Source organism: Globicephala melas, chromosome 2 (assembly GCF_963455315.2).
Source record: "Globicephala melas chromosome 2, mGloMel1.2, whole genome shotgun sequence".
Lineage (NCBI taxonomy): Eukaryota > Metazoa > Chordata > Mammalia > Artiodactyla > Delphinidae > Globicephala > Globicephala melas.
Genome location: NC_083315.2, coordinates 73,451,210 through 73,470,892, shown reverse-complemented (window position 1 = coordinate 73,470,892; position 19,683 = coordinate 73,451,210). Strand labels below are relative to the sequence as shown.

The window sequence follows — 19,683 nt, the reverse complement described above, 5'->3', positions numbered from 1 at the left end:
GCATGTGGGATCTTCCCGGACCGGGGCCCGAACCCATGTCCCCTGCATCGGCAGGCGGACTCTCAACCACTGCGCCACCAGGGAAGCCCCAGTAGAGAACTTTTAACCTAGATAAGCTTATCCATTTAGGAGGTGCCCTAGAGGGTCTCAGCTAAGCACTCACCATAAAGAGTACAAGAAAAATTATCTTTCCTCCCCTACAGTATCTGGTGACCAGGATGAAACCCGCTGGGACACCCGCTCTCTCCAGACCTGTCGATGGGATCCTGGGAAAACCGGCAGAAGCCGGCAAAGGGTGAGAATTCGAACCAAAGTCAGTCAGTTCTCCCAGATCTCTAACTGTAGTGCCTGATGGACAGAGGATGGTAAAGTTTTACGTTGTCCCTTTCTTTCCAAATTCAGATTGGCAGGCAAAAAATATAAGAATTAGATCTTTGAATTATGACTCATGACTGTGCTTTTGGGTACCCACTGGTTGTTGCCCTGTTCTCTCCTAGGGACAGCTTTTGCCCTTGTTTGTCTCATTTTGTGTCCTGAGAACTTAGGTTGGCAACCATCACCCTGGGCGCCCTAAAAATATGGCCAGACACAAAGGTGAGTTGCATTCTATGTTTTTTTTTTTTTTTTTTTTTTGTGGTACGCGGGCCTCTCACTGTTGTGGCCTCCCCCGTTGCAGAGCACAGGCTCCGGACATGCAGGCTCAGCGGCCATGGCTCACGGGCCCAGCCGCTCCGCGGCATGTGGGATCTTCCCGGATCAGGGCACGAACCCGTGTCCCCTGCATCGGCAGGCGGACTCTCAACCACTGCGCCACCAGGGAAGCCCTGCATTCTATTTTCAGCTAGGGTCCTACCAACTGTTGCCAGCTCTCAGAGGAATTATCTAAATCTCCCTTCCTCCCTCCCTCCCTTCCTTCCTTCTGTTATCTTTGGAAATGGCTCTCCATCTTGAGAAGGTAGTATTTTTTGCACCCTATTTGAGGATACCTCTCATGTTCATGAAGTTGTTAAGTACCGCCAGGGGTACTTACTATTTGTCCTGGCTCAAACCTGAAAAAGATATTCAAAAGGATTTTTTTAAGTAGCTCTATGGTCAGAAGTTGGCAAAATGAAACTATGTACCCAGAGGGAAATAAAAACATTCTGAAGGTTTTTGTGGGAGGATTTACTAAAAACATTCCAAATGAGGATGTTCTCTCTGATATAAAGAAGTAAACTAAAGGTGATGTAGTTGGATGAGTGGGTCGGCACCTTGATATCATTCAGGTTGCAAACCAATTTTTTTGAGGAATTAAACACAACTATACTGTCTTACAAAGCAAGTCTTTACAAGAACAGAAATGCGGCTCTAGAAACAATTCAAAGCCCACCTAACCTTTTTACCAATCCCATATCCTCCCCTATCATCTCAAAAGGCTTGCGGATATTTTAAAAGACCTGGGCTTAGGGAACAAAAGTCCTTCTTGGTGGAACTTGCATTCTTCCTCTGTGTATTTTAAGATATAAGTGTTCTCCCTGGTCTTCTCCATGAACCAAGGTAATTCTTATCAGAAGGAGAAAAAAAAAGGCTATCCTGAAAACCTGGCCTATGAAAAACCTTAAAATCTCTTCTACAAATATTAGTAAAAAGTTTAAGCCATCCAAGCAGATGACCTTAACTTATATCACCTGCCAGAAACACAATTTGAATGCAACTGTTCTTTTATAACCTAGTGAGTTTGCATTATCATACCTGTTTTGTGGCTAAAATTTTAGAACAAAAGCTGTAAGATCTCTGTTTACCCCTGCTTGTATGTTTATGTATTTCTATGTATGTATGTTATAAACGTGTGATTTTTTTTTACCTCCAGTGGCATTGCCAAAGTTTACTTGTAAAGAGCTCTGGTTAATTGCCTTAAAGATAAATAAGTGTTTATATAAATCAAATACACTTTCAGAAATATAGAAACTAACCCAAATGTTTTTCAAGTTCACATGATCTAGGATAATCTTAGTAAATAAAAGCTAGGTTACATTTGTTGGTTTAATTAAAATAGGCATGGCATAGAATTACCAGCATTAAATCCAATACTTTTTTTTTTTTGTGGTACGCGGGCCTCTCACTGCTGTGGCCTCTCCCGCTGCGGAGCACAGGCTCTGGACGTGCAGGCTAAGGGGCCATGGCTCACGGGCCCAGCGGCTCCGTGGCATGTGGGATCCTCCTGGACCGGGGCACGAACCTGTGTCCCCTGCATCGGCAGGCGGACTCCCAACCACTGCGCCACCAGGGAAGCCCTAAATCCAATACTTTTAATCTACCTAGGCTTACTAAAGGTCAAAACAGCTGATGTTATCTGTTACAGAATCTGTCAATAAGAAAAATAACTTAAGATGATGGTTAGCTGTTTAAAATCTTGTGAAATTTTCATGACTAATCTAAATTTAATTATTAAGAACAAGTGAATTAAATAGATGTAAGACAAAAATTTATAAATGGACTTTTCAACAATAATTATGTTTCACAGTATGTCTTTTTAAAAATAGTTTCTAAAACCTTTTTGAGAACTTGAAACTTTAAAGTTATACTGAGATAAGTTAAATGATGGATATTCACTCAATACCTAGATCATTTTCAAATAAGATAAAATACTGAAATATCAATTACTGAACACAGGTTTATCCACTTTTGGTTTCCTTTTACAGAGGAACCAATGATCTTTGGGTCTATCAGTAAACATGCTTTGGTCCACAATGGAAAATTTACTACTAGGAAGAATATGCTCCTAGAAATTATGAAATGTGTTTATAAATTTGCCAATCCACAGAATGCTAGCTTAACAGACAGTCCACAATTGCTTCGTACTTTTCACTAGGAATAAAGAATTCTAAGGGTTAAGAATTCTAATCAATATATGTAATTAAACCTTATTAGAAGGGCTTCCCCGGTGGCGCAGTGGTTGAGAGTCCGCCTGCCGATGCAGGGGACACGGGTTCGTGCCCCGGTCTGGGAAGATCCCACATGCCGCGGAGCGGCTGGGCCCGTGAGCCATGGCCGCTGAGCATGCGTGTCAGGAGCCTGTGCTCCGCAATGGGAGAGGCCACAACAGTGAGAGGCCCGCATACCGCAAAAAAAAAAAAAAAAAAAACTTATTAGAAATAATAAGGGTGAAAGGAAACAACTGTATATGAAAAGTAGGTAAGGAAAGTAATAGGATTGTTTGTTCCAGAATGAGAAAGGAGAAAAAAAATAAGGTGAAATCTGAATGGATACAAAAGAGTTGTGAAAGGTTTGTGGAAAAGGAATTTTGGGAAAGGAATTTTATGTGTGGTCAAGCTAAGATTGGAATGGATGTATTTGTTTTTAAATAATGAATTTTAATATCAAATGTACACTGTTTTTTTTTTTTTTTTGGCTGTGTTGGGTCTCTGTTGCACTGTGCGGGCTTTCTCTAGTTGCGGCGAGCATGCTTCTCATTGAGGTTGCTTCTCTTGTTGCAGGGCATCAGGCTCTAGAGTGCAGGCTCAGTAGTTGTGGCACCCGGGCTTAGTTGCTCTGTGGCATGTGGGATCTTCCCAGACCAGGGATCGAACCCGTGTCCCCTGCACTGGCAGGCAGATTCTTAACCACTGAGCCACCAGGGAAGTCCCTGGTACAAAGTTATAATTTTGTTTTCTCTCTGTTAACACAACAAAGTTTTATTGGACTATTGGTCTGCTCTTGATAAGAGATTATAGAAGTTGGTTTTTGTTGGTTCGTTTGTTTGTTTACCTTTTGGACAATCTACCTAGAAGGCAAAGATTTTGTGTCTTACCAAAATAATTTATTATGCTTCACGTTCTCTTTATCTGGTCTTTAATTACTCAAGAAAACCCAGTCTTAGCTTTAAAAGAGCTAAGTTTTGTTCAGAACTGTATAACTTTCAGTATCTGCCTTTAAAATTTTCTATTGTCACTTTGGTTAAATAGATAATTAGGTATTATTTCATAATAATCCATGATCCTATCTAGTCAAATGTTCAAACCTTTTGACCTTTTGACAAATTCCCAAAACCAAATTCTAAAAGGAGTCTTTTTGACCTCAAAGTAACTTTGAGATTTCCTAAAGAATCCCTGGAAATCTCAAAGGATTTGTCTCTCACCTTGTAAAAGAGAGCTGTTAAACCAATTAGGCATATTCAGTATATTCAATTACATGGGAAGCATTGTCAAATAATTGATGATAAGCCTTCTTAAGTTATATTTGTACGGATGCATGTTATTAATAAGTGTTCTAGAAATTGTAGGAAATTCCTCAAAATCTAGTACGTCCTGGTATGTTATCAGTCATAATTCCAGTTATTACTTTTAAATGCTGTATGTCACAGAAATAACCAAATTTCCTTATCAGTTCCATTATAATGAACTCTCATCAGATCTTTAACCATGGGCATTTTTAAGCCTTTTGTAGTTTACAGACAGTTACTGTTTTATTCTGATGCTTTTGCAAAAGTGAGATTCACAGAAAGGACCCTATCAAGTACTCTTAACCACTGACATCACTGCCGAATTTCAAGCTGTTGAAACTTGGGTGTATATTTCAAAACTGAAGAAGGCCCCACATGACATCTGGTCCTATGTGAACACTGGAGAACTCAAAATTGAAGAAGAAAGCAGCCAACATCAAGGTAAACTGCTTCCTCCCAAGACAGTAGATCAAGAACATTGTTTTACATTCCTCCCTCCTTTTCTGGCCGTACTCTTCTTAATTCTTAACGGCATGAAGGTCTTTATGATTCTTCTTTTGTCTTGCTCTGGCTTGGAAAGATAATGGCATTGTTTACGTATCTCAGGCCATTGCAAGGGGGAGTAATCCAACCTCCAAATGACTGCTGGATTTGCCACAATGCTAGTGATACTGTACTTCGGCCCATCACAAATTTCTCCCTGATTTCCAATGCCTCGGTTTCTCTGCAACAAACTCAGCTCCTTCTCTATTGTGTCAGACTCCTTAACCAGGGGAGTCCATTTCCCTGCCTCTGATTAACAACCAGAAACCCAAGGAAACTTGCACCCAGGCTCTGTACAAAAAAGGTTCACAGGCAAGGGTGACTAGAATAAAACCACCTGTGCATTGTACAGAACCTTCAATTTTACTGACCTCCATGGCTGTCACCTTTCCAGTCCTGGGCTACAGACTCAAATGGAAATTACCAGGAGGTATTCATGATTCAAAATTAGTTTCCTGTGGCAGACCCCTACTGCCCTGGCTAAGAGTAAGTGCAAATGAAGCTATGATCAGGAATCTCTCCTTAACTCTGGAAGATATTGTAGAACCTGCTGCTAAAGCTATACCCACCCAAAAATGATCCATATATTCTCTGGCCAAAGTTGTTCCTGATAATAGAATAGCCTTAGATTATCTTTAAGCTGAGCAAGGAGGTGTTTGTGCTGTGGTCCACACCACTTGTTGTACTTGGATTGACACTTCTAGGGAAGTTGAGACTCAGCTACATAAGATCACTGAACAAGCCAGTTGGCTTAAAGTGACTCCTTTAATGGAGGCCTTTCTTTGACTTATTTGATTCTGATTGATTTGGGTCATGGGGACCATGGCTCCAAAGTACACTCCAGACATTGGGAATTATCCTGCTTATAATAATCATAGTAGTCTCCCTGGTGTGCTGTATTCTCTCAAAAGCTTTAAATGCTTATTCTCAACTTCTAACCACCAAGCAAATGACTAGACTCCCTAAGATTAGCATGTAAGAAAAGGAATGAAGAGAATGATTTAAAGAACGAGAAACCAACATGGTGACCTGTGAATACCACACAGAGGATCAGAAGAAACGGTGAAAACCTCAGAGCAGGGTCTGGGAGTAGTGCTAATGCCTTAAATTTCGTTCACATCTCTCAGTTACACTGAGAATCTGATCAAAAGGGGGGAATTATTCAAAACCAGATAACAGGCCTAAAATGGAGTCATTTACGCCAAGCCCTACGTCACCAAACCAAGACTTAATCACGGTTTCAGCTCTCCCAGAAATGGAATCTTAAACCAGTCAATCAGGAATCGCCTGATCAGCACTAGTTAGGTAATCTGACTGATAGATCCCTGCCATTCCCTAAAGGAAAGTGACTTTTCAATAACCAATGCAGTTTTTTGTCTAGTATAACTTCCTTGTTCCGATTCCCTCTGGCTCTAAGAGTCTTTGATTTCGTATAGCTCCTTGGAGCTCCTTTCTATCTGCTAGATTGAGTACTGCCTGATTCAAATTGATTTTTGTGCAAATAAACTCAATCCCAATATGCCCCACTTTTTTGTTTCTGTTTTTGTTTTTGTTTTTTTTAACAGAGGTATTCTCTTTGGAAATCCAGCCGTTCACACCAAGGTTTGTATAAAACAAGAGGCACCTTTATTTCTTGGTGTCGAATTCTGGTAACTGTCTTAGATCACTTGCTGCCTCCCATGTCACCTTCAGTCAGGATGTTGTGTGGCGGTCATCATCTTTATATTGAAAGGAATTATTTCAAGTGCCTAAAGAAAGGAGTTTTACATGTGTTATTTCATTCAGTCCCCTGCCTGAATCATCTTAACAGCTGATCTTAAGTCCACCATGTTTTCATGCATCTACTTCCCTTGCATCAGAAAGTTCACCCAGATAGGATGGTTTCACTTGGTGACATGCGGAAGCAAATCTTGCTCTTTTCCCACAGATGGAGACATGGCTGCCTGGGATTTGGGGATTTAGAATTTCTTATTAATGGCAACATCTGGAATGTTGTTGTAACTCAGGCAGCAGATGGTCACTGTCCTGAAGGGAAAAGGGCAGTCTGGGGTAGAGACACTGCTCATAGGGATCAATGCCACACAAACATCTACCCAGAAATGGCCCAACACAACCATTCCGAAAGTGCCAATATGGTACCCCTGAGGGGGAGATGGAACTGCCCCTGGGGAGCAGGACAGCAGCACCTCCTAAGAAGTGATGAGTCACATGTGTTCTCATCCTATCATCATGGAAGGTATAGAGCGGCCCAGGAGGTTTGGGGACCTGTTATATCAACTTCAGAGCACTCATCTAAGTGCATTACAGTGCTTTGCCTTACCTAATTCTCATGACAACCTTGTGAAGTAAGTATTGTTGGTTTACAGATAGAGAAATGGCGACAAGGAAATGGCGAGTAACTTTCTGGGGATGGACAGCTAGTCATTGGCAATGCTGGGATTTGAATATGGATGCACAGATGTTTAATGTAATTTATTATATTGATATGACCCCTATTCTTCCATGCAAATGCTTTACACAGCTCATGGGAGGGCCCTCTTTTTCAAGACTATCACCAGAACTTCAGATACAAGAGACAGGCAAGCTAGTACTAGCAGCACTAGAAACAACAGTTGTAAAGAGCATGTATACAGTTAAAACTTGTTGTTTGTTTGTTTGTTTGTTTGTTTTGCGGTACGCGGGCCTCTCACTGTTGTGGCCTCTCCCATTGCGGAGCACAGGCTCCAGACGCACAGGCTCAGCGGCCATGGCTCACGGGCCCAGCCGCTCCGCGGCATGTGGGATCTTCCCGGACCGGGGCACGAACCCGTGTCCCCTGCATCGGCAGGCGGACTCTCAACCACTGCGCCACCAGGGAAGCCCAAAACTTGTTATTATTGTATCTATTTCTGTAAATTGCCTGAAACTAGTATTTTATCAGACCCATTTTACAGATGAGCAAACGGTGGCTTTAAGAGGTTAGGTAGTTGCCACAGTCACACAACACATTTGGCCTAGATCAGAGATTCGAATCTGCTCTTTCTAATTCTTTTCTATTTTCCAACCACCACTCTGGGTTGTCAGGACAAGCCATTCCTACCTGGGGCCCACACCCTCTCCTCCAACCCATCCTGAACAAATGCAGTTTCCCCAGATTCCCTTTACCTACTCCCCTTTGTCTCTGTCACCCCTGAGGCCCAAGATGAAAACTATTTGGACAGTTTAAAACTTAGTTGCAAATCTTCCGGTACGGAAATACTGTCCTACCCCAGGCAGCCTCCTTCACTGTGAATCAGGTAGTCAGAGGAGCCTCCCAAAAGGCACAGATACTTTGTACAAGCTGAGCTGAAACCAAGCAACGCAACTCCTAGCACTAATAGTTACTGAAATTTGTTGAGAATCACAATAGCTCAGTAAAGCCCAGTGTTTCCCTAAAGGGCAACTATAATAGGCCTATAACTTCAAACGTGTAAGAATAATTTGTTATTCATGTTAATCCCCTCGCCATTGCCAGCGACATCAATCTTTTTCAAAGGGGGACACTGGAAAAAACCACTGAAGTCTGAAGGGAAGAGACAGGCACGAAGGTGAGAAGCAGCGGCCAGCACAGCAACTCTGTGGTTCTGCTTGTCGCTGCCTGAGACTTGGAATGTTTCATTCGGGTTCACCATCCACCCCAGGCCCATTTGGCTACAATTCCCCAGTAAGGCAGGGAGGTGGACCAGGCCACCAGCAAGCCATTCCCGGCTATTTTTTTTACAAGGATAATGTAAGTTTAAGAACTTTTACCACGGAGGTCCAGGCAAGATTACTCGCCCTAGTTAAGCTTAATGAATTCTTTGCAGATTCTGTTTCAACTCAGAAACAGCACCCACTTTAAAAACCGTACACACACCCAGACAGCTACACTGGTTTCCAGGACTTAGTTTTCAAAGTTGCAGAAGTGTCTCAAGTAAAAAATGATGCTTAGCAACAGGCCAGAAGCCGACAACAGAAGAAAGAAAACGTAACACGGATGAAGGTGACTCTGGAAAACCAAGAATTCAAATCAATTGAAGGGATAGGCTGTGGGCTAACATCTCAGAAAAGAAAGAAACGGTGTTGGTCATTTTCAGGCCTCCCCTCCCCGCTTTTACTCAAATTACGAATGAAGGTTTATAGGAGATGCTTTCCACTCACAGTCACAGATGGGCCACCCCATACCTTCCTTTTCTTGTTCCATGTACATTAGAGAGAAAGCAAAGGAAAGATTTTTCTTTTCTGCTTTACTTTGCCTTGACGTGGTACCCGAAAACAGGGGCAACGGTGATGCCTAGCTTTTCCAGATCCTGGCATTCGGGGGAAAACAAAGCTCCTTTCTAAGTGGATACCGATCGAAGGACCTAGGGCGTGGGAAGCTAATTGAATGTCTACTTTCATAAAACAGGGCGTCGGATCCTTCCCTCTGCCACCAGCGTGCAACAAGCCATACACCCTTCCAGGCTCAGAGAAGGGGAACCCCGGCCAGCAGCCCCTCCTGGGGAGCTCTTGAGCCAGTAACCTCGACGGCCTATAACTAGGCTATCTCCTTCTAACTGCCCGGGAAATCACTCGAGAAGGGGTCTTGGTTCCGCTGTCTGGATGGGAGACCGTCTGGGGCCCCATATTGGCAGGGGCAGGCCCGAGAGACAGAGGGTTGTGTGCTGAGCACAGTGAAGGAGAGCAGGTGCCAGCCGTCGTCTAAATAAATTATTCAAGATTCACCGGGCCTGCAGCTGAGAAGCTGCAAATGGTTTTCACCTCTGGCATTCATTTTTTCTCTTTAGTAATATTTATAGCTCCTTAAATTAAAAAAAAAATTACATGCTCATTATCTAATATTTTAGCAACAGGAAGAGTATGACGTAAAAGTAAGAACGTTTAAGTCTCCTTCTCCTAGCACCCCATTCCCCAACACTAGGAACATTTAGGGATGTATCCTTCCAAAACTTTTTTCTTAGCACACATACCAGCATATCTTTCTGTAGGTCTGTGCTCCCAGACTCTGAAACCTGCGCTGCTCTGAACTTGCCCATTCTCTTTTATGTCCTGGGCTCCAACATGGGATACGGCCTTCACGTCAGGTCTGCCATGGGACCTTTGGGTTACGTTTTCCCACAATACCCCTAACTTGGCCCTGACAGCTTGCCTCAGTTCTCAGTCAGTTCAGCCATTGATCATATTTAAGCTGTGTTTCCTGCAACTTGAATGCCTTTTATTTGTTTTTAGAGAGTTGCCTGGCCTTCCTCTCATCAGCAGTAGAAGAGAGTTGGTTATGGTGATTTCATAAGCCAAAATGCAAACAAGTTGTGAATAAGACCTTCCAGCCCAGAGAGAGTGAAGAGTATTTCCTAAATTCTAGGAAAATGTTGCTTATAAGATTTAGTCACAGATATTTGGGGAGAAAAGAACAAAATACTATATTAAGCATATTTATGAACTATAAGATGATTTTATGAACTATAAGACAAAATGTTTTCTTCATGTGCATTTTTGAATGCAGAAAATATGATGCTTTCACACCCTCACCTTTCCTAACCTGAACTGCGATCTCATACCCCAACCCTCTTTTTTTGTCAGGGTCTACCCCAATACGTTATCTTAGATATCTGCGACCCTAAAAGATGAATAGTCTCAAATACTGGATGTTTAACGTGAACGTGAGTTGGGACCTGAATTAATCTCAATCATCCTGACGTTTCACACTGGCAAACCCATTTCTGCTCTGAAAAGCCTGTCTGGAATGACTTCTCCATTAGGAATCCTGCCCGTGGCCCTTTAAAAATAAATCGTATCTGTGGGTAATCCTTCTCTTCATGGTTGTGGTGGCAGAAACCACGAGACTTAGTGGCAAGTCTAGAAGTTGACGACATAGATAGAATCTAGAAATGCAAAGGTTACGGAATATGAAGCCGAGAGGGATTTTTCCTGTTTCAGGACGACGTTCTCAAACGAGGTTATGAGATGAGGTAGTAACTGGTCATATGGCAACAGGTACCACACAGCCCTGCTTCGTCTCGCCTCACCAGTCAACCAACAATTCCTCTCACAAACAGTCCAGTGCCCATGTACACGGGATGATGAAGGAATAAAGCTGGCCTGATGAATGGGTGTGATTCCAGACATACTAAATATCATGACCCCACACAACCTATTATGACATCTAAAATTCTACCACTAGAAATTCATTTATTTGCATCTATGAGTCCCTGAGAAGAACAGTATCTTAAGCTATTTAACTAACTCGCGATTAGAAAGCTACCAGGACCTAATGATGAGAAGCAAGATATTGATACAAAGGAAACGCCGGGAAGGTGAAGATGGATATTTAAAAGGAAGTTAAGGTGTCAAAAACAAACTGCAGTCTCTTTTTCATCTTACTTATGGCTTGCCCTTTTTTGGAAAAATTTCTTTTTAGCAGTGCAAAACCCCTAGGAAAAAAAATGGTTCACTCTAAGGAAGCTGGAGGAGGATTAATTCTAAGCAGATACTCATATGCTTGGGAACCAAAAGGGGAAGCCTTTATGGATTCTAATCATCCTGACCCTCTTTTCAGCATAGCCTTGAATATCGATGATAATGTTAATACACATAAAGAGGTACCAGGTAGGGAACAAGAGCCTGGATTGACTCCAACCAAAAGACAACCCCACTTGCTTTCAGCACCCTCCCTGCTATGGGGCTAATTCCTAACAGAAAACAACAAATCCGTTAAAAAATTTAATAAAGTAACCAATGAAATATGTCAGAGTACCTCATTACAACATTTCACTCTTTGCACTGATTATCACGTGGCTGCTTACACAGATGCCCATGAATCTGACTGCATTAGGTTCTCAGGCTTTTATTTGAGATCATTTCTTCTCCCTATGTGGACTTGCCCAGGAAATGAGATTTAATGAGTCACCATCCTCTGTGATAATCACAGGAGAGCTCATTAGCTTCTTGTCAGAGTTGTACCTACTACCTGCCCCCAATCTGCCTATGACTTCTTTTGAGTTAAATATATTACCAAAAGGGAGAGCTCAGAAAGAGCATGTCTGTGCTGAAAGCTGCAGATTTGAAACACTATATAAATATTTTTACATATGTTAAAAGGCATCTGAGAGCAGAAGAGAAAAAAATAACAGAAACACATCCCCTATTGATGGCATCGCTACTTAGATGACACACATCATTAAAAAGAACTAAAGTTAGACATTTACACCTTTAGAAACCCTGTCAAGTGTTTAAGTGCCTGGGCTGAATCAAAGCAAGAAAGGGGTCAAAGGATAGGGGAAAAGAGTGTCATGAGTCTTACAATTTATCACATTTGGCGCATTCCCCATTATGAATCTTAGGATACTTCACCAAGGTCTTCCAATCTCACGACCTTTGGTTTTCACTGGAAATGACCAGACGGCTCTCATAGCACTTCACGAGAAGGGATGAAGTCCTACATTACTCTCAAGGAAAGATTAAGTGAATCTTCAGTCCTTCCACAGACCATGTGAGTAATAAGTTTGACTCACCTTGCACTGCCATTGCCCATAACAGAAGTCATGACATTGATCACCTTCAGCAGAAATCATCTGAGTGATCTCCTGGGTTCCCGTCTGGGTCCTTCCTAGGTACAGAGTTACCCGGGTGAGAATGTTCCTCTGGCAAGGCTGAATGACTGCCATAGACCAGTGCCCCGCTCCCAACCTATGTTTACTGAGCTAAACCAGAGCCATAAAGCCTTTGGGGAATGCAAAGACTATTTTACCTCTAAGGTCCTTAGATTCAAACAGAAGTATTTCTGAACCCTCTTTGGGTTTCATATGTTTTTAAGAATCTGATGAAAAAATATGAACTGGCTCCAAAGAAAAATGTCCCACTCCCTTACAAACGCATGCACAAACACAAAGACACACACACACACACACACACACAGAATATTTGGGGGTACAATTCTGGAGACTTCCCCAGCATTCTGATCTTATTTCTAGAACTGCTTGGGGTCCCTGGACCTAAGACTAGGTCTTGTATAGATTATGATATCAAGGGATGAAATAAAAAAGTAACACTCATTGAGAACTTACTCTATTAAGCACAGGTACTATAACATCTCATTTAACCCCTACAACAACCCTAAGACGTACATCTGTTATTATCCCCATTTTAGAAACGAGGAAACTGAGGCACAGATAATTTATGCAACGTTCCCAAACAGCCAGTTGGTGGCAGAGTTAGGGCTTCAAACTCAGTGTGGCTCTGGAGTCTGTGCGCTGAACCACTAGGTCACTGTGTCTCTCTTATGCAACCCATTTTTATTTTAAGGCATGTTCACTTCTGTTTTCTCATTTAATTTTTGCAACCCCTTCTAGTAGTTAGATTAGATAGCTATCCCCACTTGAGTGGGTGTTGAAAGCATTTCCAGAGCAGAGCAGGATTTGCTTTTCACTCTCTTTTTCAGACAACAAAGTCACAGTTGATGAAATTAAAAATTAAAAGCAAAAATTCTGACTTGAGTCTCCTTCCTCCATTAACTACAGGTTGAAACGCCCTGGAAACACATCTAATTCCTTTCTTCCCAACCGTCCTCTGCCTTGAGGACTAAATCAGCATGGTGAGGTTTTGAAGCCATGTGGGGTTTCCTGAAGAAACCTGGCTTCCTGCGGTTCACAGAGCAGTTTTTTGTTTCTACAAAGGAAAAGGCAAAGGGAAGAGCAGGAAGAAGAGGAACGGTGTCAATCTGTAGAAAATAACAACACTGTGTGAGTATGATCATGCTGGACGTTAGATGGACATCTCTGTCGTCTCATGTAGCTCTGAATCTGACGTGTAAAATAATTTTTTTAAGTATTTAAACCCTCCCTTATCTGAACTCCACCTAGCATTTTTCAGTGCTCGGCTGTTCCCACTCTTGAGTCAATTTCTCCTTCTTTAAAACCCCTATCAGCATGTACTACTAGTTCTTCCCTGTCATTCAGTGTCAGACATTGGTCCCACCTTCTTGTTCCAGTGAAACAGCAGAGTGCACTAACACAGTCCCCGGTCTCCTTCCTCTAAACATGCATAGAAATGCTGGGGGAAATGTAGCACTTTTCTGAAAGAGAACCAAACATGAAAGAAAGAATGAGAAAGAGAGAGAAGAAATCCCCAGGTAACAGAAATGAAGAACGCATAGGCAGAGTCACCATCTTGGCATTTGTAAACTGATGCTCCGGGGGCCCAGCCGGATATTGGGTCTACATATTGGCCCAAATGGCAAGAAGTTGGGGTTCAGTTGCCCACTTAGTAACAGGAAAGGTAGAATAAAGCTTGTGCAAGATGGGGAACTAGGAATGACAAGCCCATATGAAGTCAGGATCCTATAAGGCATATTTGGGCATGCAGGGTACAGAGTCTGAACTCATGTTATCCACCCAGCAGGAAACTTCAGTGTAGCAATTAAAATAACAACTGGCTGCAGACCAATAAAACCACTGAGATGCCTATCATAAGAAAATGCAAAACTACTCTGCAGAAGTATTTTCACAACCCAAGAGCACGGGGCCTCCCCCAAATGGGGAAAACCCTTTGCTAAAAGTAAGCGTGCCAACTCAAAGAAAAAAATTACAAATCACAAGAGGAAATAATCCTTCAAAAGAGAGAGTAAGCAGACAGGCAGAGCAAAAGGGGAGATTAATACTCTAAGAATTTAAGATAATAGAACAATCTGAAGCAGGCAATAAAAATAAACATATTCAAAACAAAGACATAAAAGAAAGACTGGAAGCCATGATGTAAGAACAAGACGCCATACAACAAAAAGAAACAGCTTTGACTAAGTCATGTTATACTTCTGGAAAAAAATGAAAAACAGAATTATTGAAATTTAAAACTAAATAAATGGTATATCAGTTTTCTAGGGCTTCCATAACAAAGTAGCACAAACTGGGTGGCCTGGAACAATAGAAATGTGTAGTCTCACAGTTCTAGGGGCTACACGTCTGAAATCAAGCTGTTGGCAGGCCACGTTCCTACTGAAACCTGTAAAGGAAAGATGCAGCCTCCCTTGCCTCTTCCAGCTTTTGGTAGTCCCAAATGTCCCTTAGCTTGTGACAGCATAACTCCAATCTCACACAGTGCTTTCCTCATGTCTCTTCACACAGTCCTCCCTCTGGGCATGTCTCTGTGTCCAAATCCACCCCTCTTTTTATGGACACCAGTCAGACTGGATGAGGGTCAACTCTAATGACTTCATTTGAACTTGATTACCTCCATAAAGACCCTATTTCCAAATAAGGTCATATTCTAAAGTATTGGTGGTTAGGACTTCAATGTATCTTTTTTGGAGGACACAATTCAACTCATAACAAATGGGTTTAACATTAGTCAGGTACAATAAAAGAGAATCAATGAAAAAAATTTCATCAGTGAATGAAAGAATAAATCAGAAAATTAACCAGAATGCAATATCAAAAAATTAAGAGATAGAAAATATAAAAGAGAAGTTCAAAGTTATATAGGACAAAATAAGATTCAACCTATATCTCTTAGGAGTTTCAGAAAGATGAAGAAAAAAGGCATGAAAGAGAAGCAATATTCACTGAGATAATGGGATTTTTTCCAGAATTTATGAAAAATAAGTGTTTAGATTTAGGAAACATGCCAAGAGAAAAGTAGGTCAAAGAGAAATAAATACACAGCCATGTACACACACACACACACACACACATATATGTGTATATACATCTTATAAGGAAACTATAGATCAAAAATAAAATCTTAAAAGAAATGAGGAAAAAAGATTAACTATAAATAAATAAAGATTAGATTGATGGCAGACTTCTCATTAGCAAAAATAGAAACCAAACCAAAACTAATCTATGCTGGTAGAAGTCTGGATAAGGTTTAACTGTTGGTGGGTGACGGTGGGTAGTGGCTGGCCGGGGGCATGAAGGGTGGGCTCCTGGGGTGTCGGCCAGGTTCTGTTTCTTGATTTTGATTTCTAGGTTTTGATTACATGGGCTCCTTGGGCTGTATAATAATGCTATATGTGCTTTCCTATATGTATATTGTATTTCAACAAAATATTTTAAAAGGAGAGACCAGAAGACAAAGGAATAGTATCTTCAAAGCACTGAGGAGAAAAAGTCAGCAAAATGATCATTCAAGTAGCATGACAAAATAAAGACATTTTTCAATCCAATGAAGACTGTGAGACTTTGCTATTCACCACCCATGTTGAAAGAACCTCTAAAGGATGTATTGCAGTAGGAAGAAAACTGAACCCATAATGAAGGAATAACATTGCAAGGAGCAATAGTGAGGGAAGAAATTGATAAACATGTAAGGTAAATCTAAGTAACACGCACTGAAAAACCAAGGGTAAAGAAGACTAGTTTTTAAACAAGGAAGAATTAAAATCCTGAGGGGAAAAAAATATCATGGATGATGAGAGGTATCTTTGGGTACAAAGGTCCCTGTATAATTTGGGATAAATTTTGGCTTGAAGAATACAAGTTAAAAATTTAAAGATGTTAAAAAAAATAAAATAAAATAAAAAAAGACCAAAAAAAAAAAAAGGAGTTATACAGCAGAAACTAACACAACATTGTAAAGCAATTATACTCCAATAAAGATATAAAAAAATTTTAATGATAACTAAAAGATAAGAAATAGAATATATAAATTTCAAACCAGTGTAAAGGGGAAAAGGGATAAAGAAAATTCAGACTAACCAAGAGAAGCCAGTAAAGGAAAAAGACAAAGCCAAGAAAAGGCAGGTATACTGAAATAATAAACAAGATTATGGGGAAAAGCCCAAAGAAATCATGATTTAAATAATGAAATTTAAATGGATTAAGTTGGCCAATTAAAGAGAGATATTCTTAAATTTTTAATAATTCAGTTATATGCTGTTTGAAAGAGACATGCATGAAACACAATGATACAAAGTTGAAAGTTAGTATACAAATACTAACCCAAAGAAAGTTTAAAAATACTAAGATCAGAGAGCATTCAAGAGGGGAAAAAACTTACTCGGAGTTAAAATTGTCATTAGTTTATGAGAAATAAAAGGACCAATTAATTCTTCAAGAAAATATAACAATCATGAGATTGAATAAACCAAACATGGTCTCAAACTACATAAAGAAAGAAATTAACCAAATCACAAGAAATTGATCAATTCTCCATCATGCTGGGAGATTTCTTAAACACTCCTGTTTTAAGTCTGATAAGTCTAGTTGATGTGCGTACATTTCATGTTACAACTAAACCCTAAAATCCTTGAAGTAGGGTGAGTCTCTTCTGCCATGTTCCACAGCATATGAAAGGCACTTCCCTGCCCCTCAAAGTAACCGTACATAACCCATTCTCATATAATGGATGGAAGGCTAAGTGCTATAAGCAAGTGCAAAGCACAAAAAAGTGCATACTAATAAGTTATTAATGATAGTAGACACTTTTTTAACCAGCAAAACGAATTAATAGTAGAATAATTAGTGAAGATTTAAAACAATGGATTGAAAAGAGAAAAAAATGTATTATCTCACTGTACTTCTTTTTCAGTATTTATGAGACACCAGGTTCAGATCAAATTATAAAATTACTATATTAACCAGAGGATCACTTATATTCCTTCTAAATGGGGAAAAAAATTAAACCTGGAAAGATTAAAGAACTGTAAACAGAATTCGCATTTAAAGGGCACAAGACAATAGCAATTATGCTACCCCCTAGTGGCAGAGCGTGGCAACCCAAAGCGTTTTCTATCTTATGGGTCATTTTCCTAACAAAAAAACTAAGCTACAGACCATAGAGTTGATAGTGATAAGTGTTCGATTAATGTCTGTTGTTATTGTCAACATTATCATCATCATTTTCATCACGCTCAGCCTATAGCTAAGTGCCTTTGTGACAGCCAGCAATTTCCGGGCCGTCAGCTGTACCCAGGGCTGCAGGGTCACACCACAGACAGAGGGCAATTCATATTCAGGGAACAGCTTTTGGCCACTTTTCTCAGAAGGTGGCAGTATAACTATCATACACTTAGAGACTGCCTGGCCTTTGTAGTATATCGTGCAAAAGCAGCTCTTCGAAGTTCTATCCTAAAGAACACTAAGGGTGTTCATCATGGAATAGAATGCCATTTTCATACAGCCCTAAACTAAACTGGAGGCTGACATTTCGGTTATAACTCAATAGGTCCTATCCCATATGTATGCATGCCCCACGTGAAGTGTGTAAATTCATGTTTAAAAGGAGTTAGGGCTTCCCTGGGGGCACAGTGGTTGAGAGTCCGCCTGCCGATGCAGGGAACACGGGTTCGTGCCCTGGTCCGGGAAGATCCCACATGCCGCGGAGCGGCTGGGCCCGTGAGCCATGGCCGCTGAGCCTGCGCGTCCGGAGCCTGTGTTTCGCAACGGGAGAGGCCACAACAGTGAGAGTCCCGCGTACCGCAAAAAAAAAAAAAAAAGGAGTTAAAGCCCCTATTTACCAAGAGATTCTCTTATAGTAAATGCCATAACCTCTAGGTAGCGGGCAGCAATTTTATCATTTCTTACTTTAGTAAGGATCCACACTCGAATTTGTTGAGAACGTCTAGCATGTGGTTTCCATTAAGCTTCCATCTAAGCCCAATGCCTCAGTGCAGGCTTTGCAAAATCGATTGTGCTTTAACAGAAAAGCAGCGTTAGAATCCCTGCATATCTTGCCCTACACATGAAACAGTACTCTTTGTGACTTGAGTAATTTCCCCTAGGCTCTAGGTCATTTTAGTTGTGTTTTAGACTAGTCAGGTGGAATGCTTAACTAAAAATATTGAATATTTTCATGAATTAATACTAATCAGTGGGCAGAGCAGCTAGAGTTGGAAACAAACATGGAAGGAATGTAATCAAAGGCAATTTGAAGATGACCTGGCAGTCTAAAAGGCAATGGTCAAGTATCCTGCTTTAAACGTTTAATGTGTGCACTTCACACAAAAACGAACGTGGCAAATTGTGATTCCAAGCTAAACACAAATCTACCCAGTTGTCAACCCGCCTATTTGGTCAGTTTTAAGTTTAAAAACACTGCTGATCGTGAAAAACCACAATTGGCTGCCATTTCAAACCCACCAGAACGGCTAAAATGAAAGGTACAACACTGAATGTTGCCAAGGGCATGGAGCATCTGGAACTCCATTCCACACTGTTTGGGGGGACTATAAAACGGAACAATGGGGAGAACCGTTTGGTAGCTTCTTACATAATAAAACCTACATCTACCCTGTGACTTAGTATGCTCACTCCTAGGTATTTACTTCAGATAAGTGAAAATGTAGGTCCTCAAAAAGATCTGTACACAAAGAGCAGAAGTTTTAAATTTTGACAAAGTCCAATTCATTGGTTGTTTATTTTATAATTCATGTGGTTGGTACCTTATCTAGGAAATTTTTGCCTATCCCTAGGGTTGTGAAGATTTTATTTATGTTCTTCTAGAAGCTTCATAGTTTTAGCTTTCACATCTAGGTCATGATCCATTTCCGGTTAACAAAAAAGACGTGTACATAAATGTTCATAGCAGTTTTATTTATAATGGCCCAAAACTGGGAACTACGAAGTGTCTCTCAACAAGAGAATGGAAAAACACAGTGTGGTATATATATCCATACAGCAATAAAAAGGAATGAGCAACTGATATACATAACAACCTAAGTTAATCTCAAAAACATATGTTGAGTAAAAAAAAGGGAGACACAAAAAAGTATACTTTATGTTTCTATTTATATGAAGTTCAACAACAAGCAAATCTAATCCAAGGGACAGAAGCCAGAACAATGGTTGCCTGTGTTTAAGAATCAGAGGATGCTGAGTGAAACAGAGCACAAGAGAACTTTCTAGGGGACATGAAAATGTTCCGTAACTTGTTCTGAGTGGTAATTACACAGAAATTCAATTGTCAAAAGTCTTCAAATTGTACACACTTCAGAATTGTGCATTTTATTG

At 40.7% G+C, this 19,683-nt stretch overlaps 1 pseudogene; it reads left to right on the top strand.

Moving 5' to 3' along the window:
• Positions 1-19,683, top strand: part of LOC115864863 (dual specificity protein phosphatase 5 pseudogene) — a 173,986-nt pseudogene that overhangs the window by 1,562 nt on the left and 152,741 nt on the right.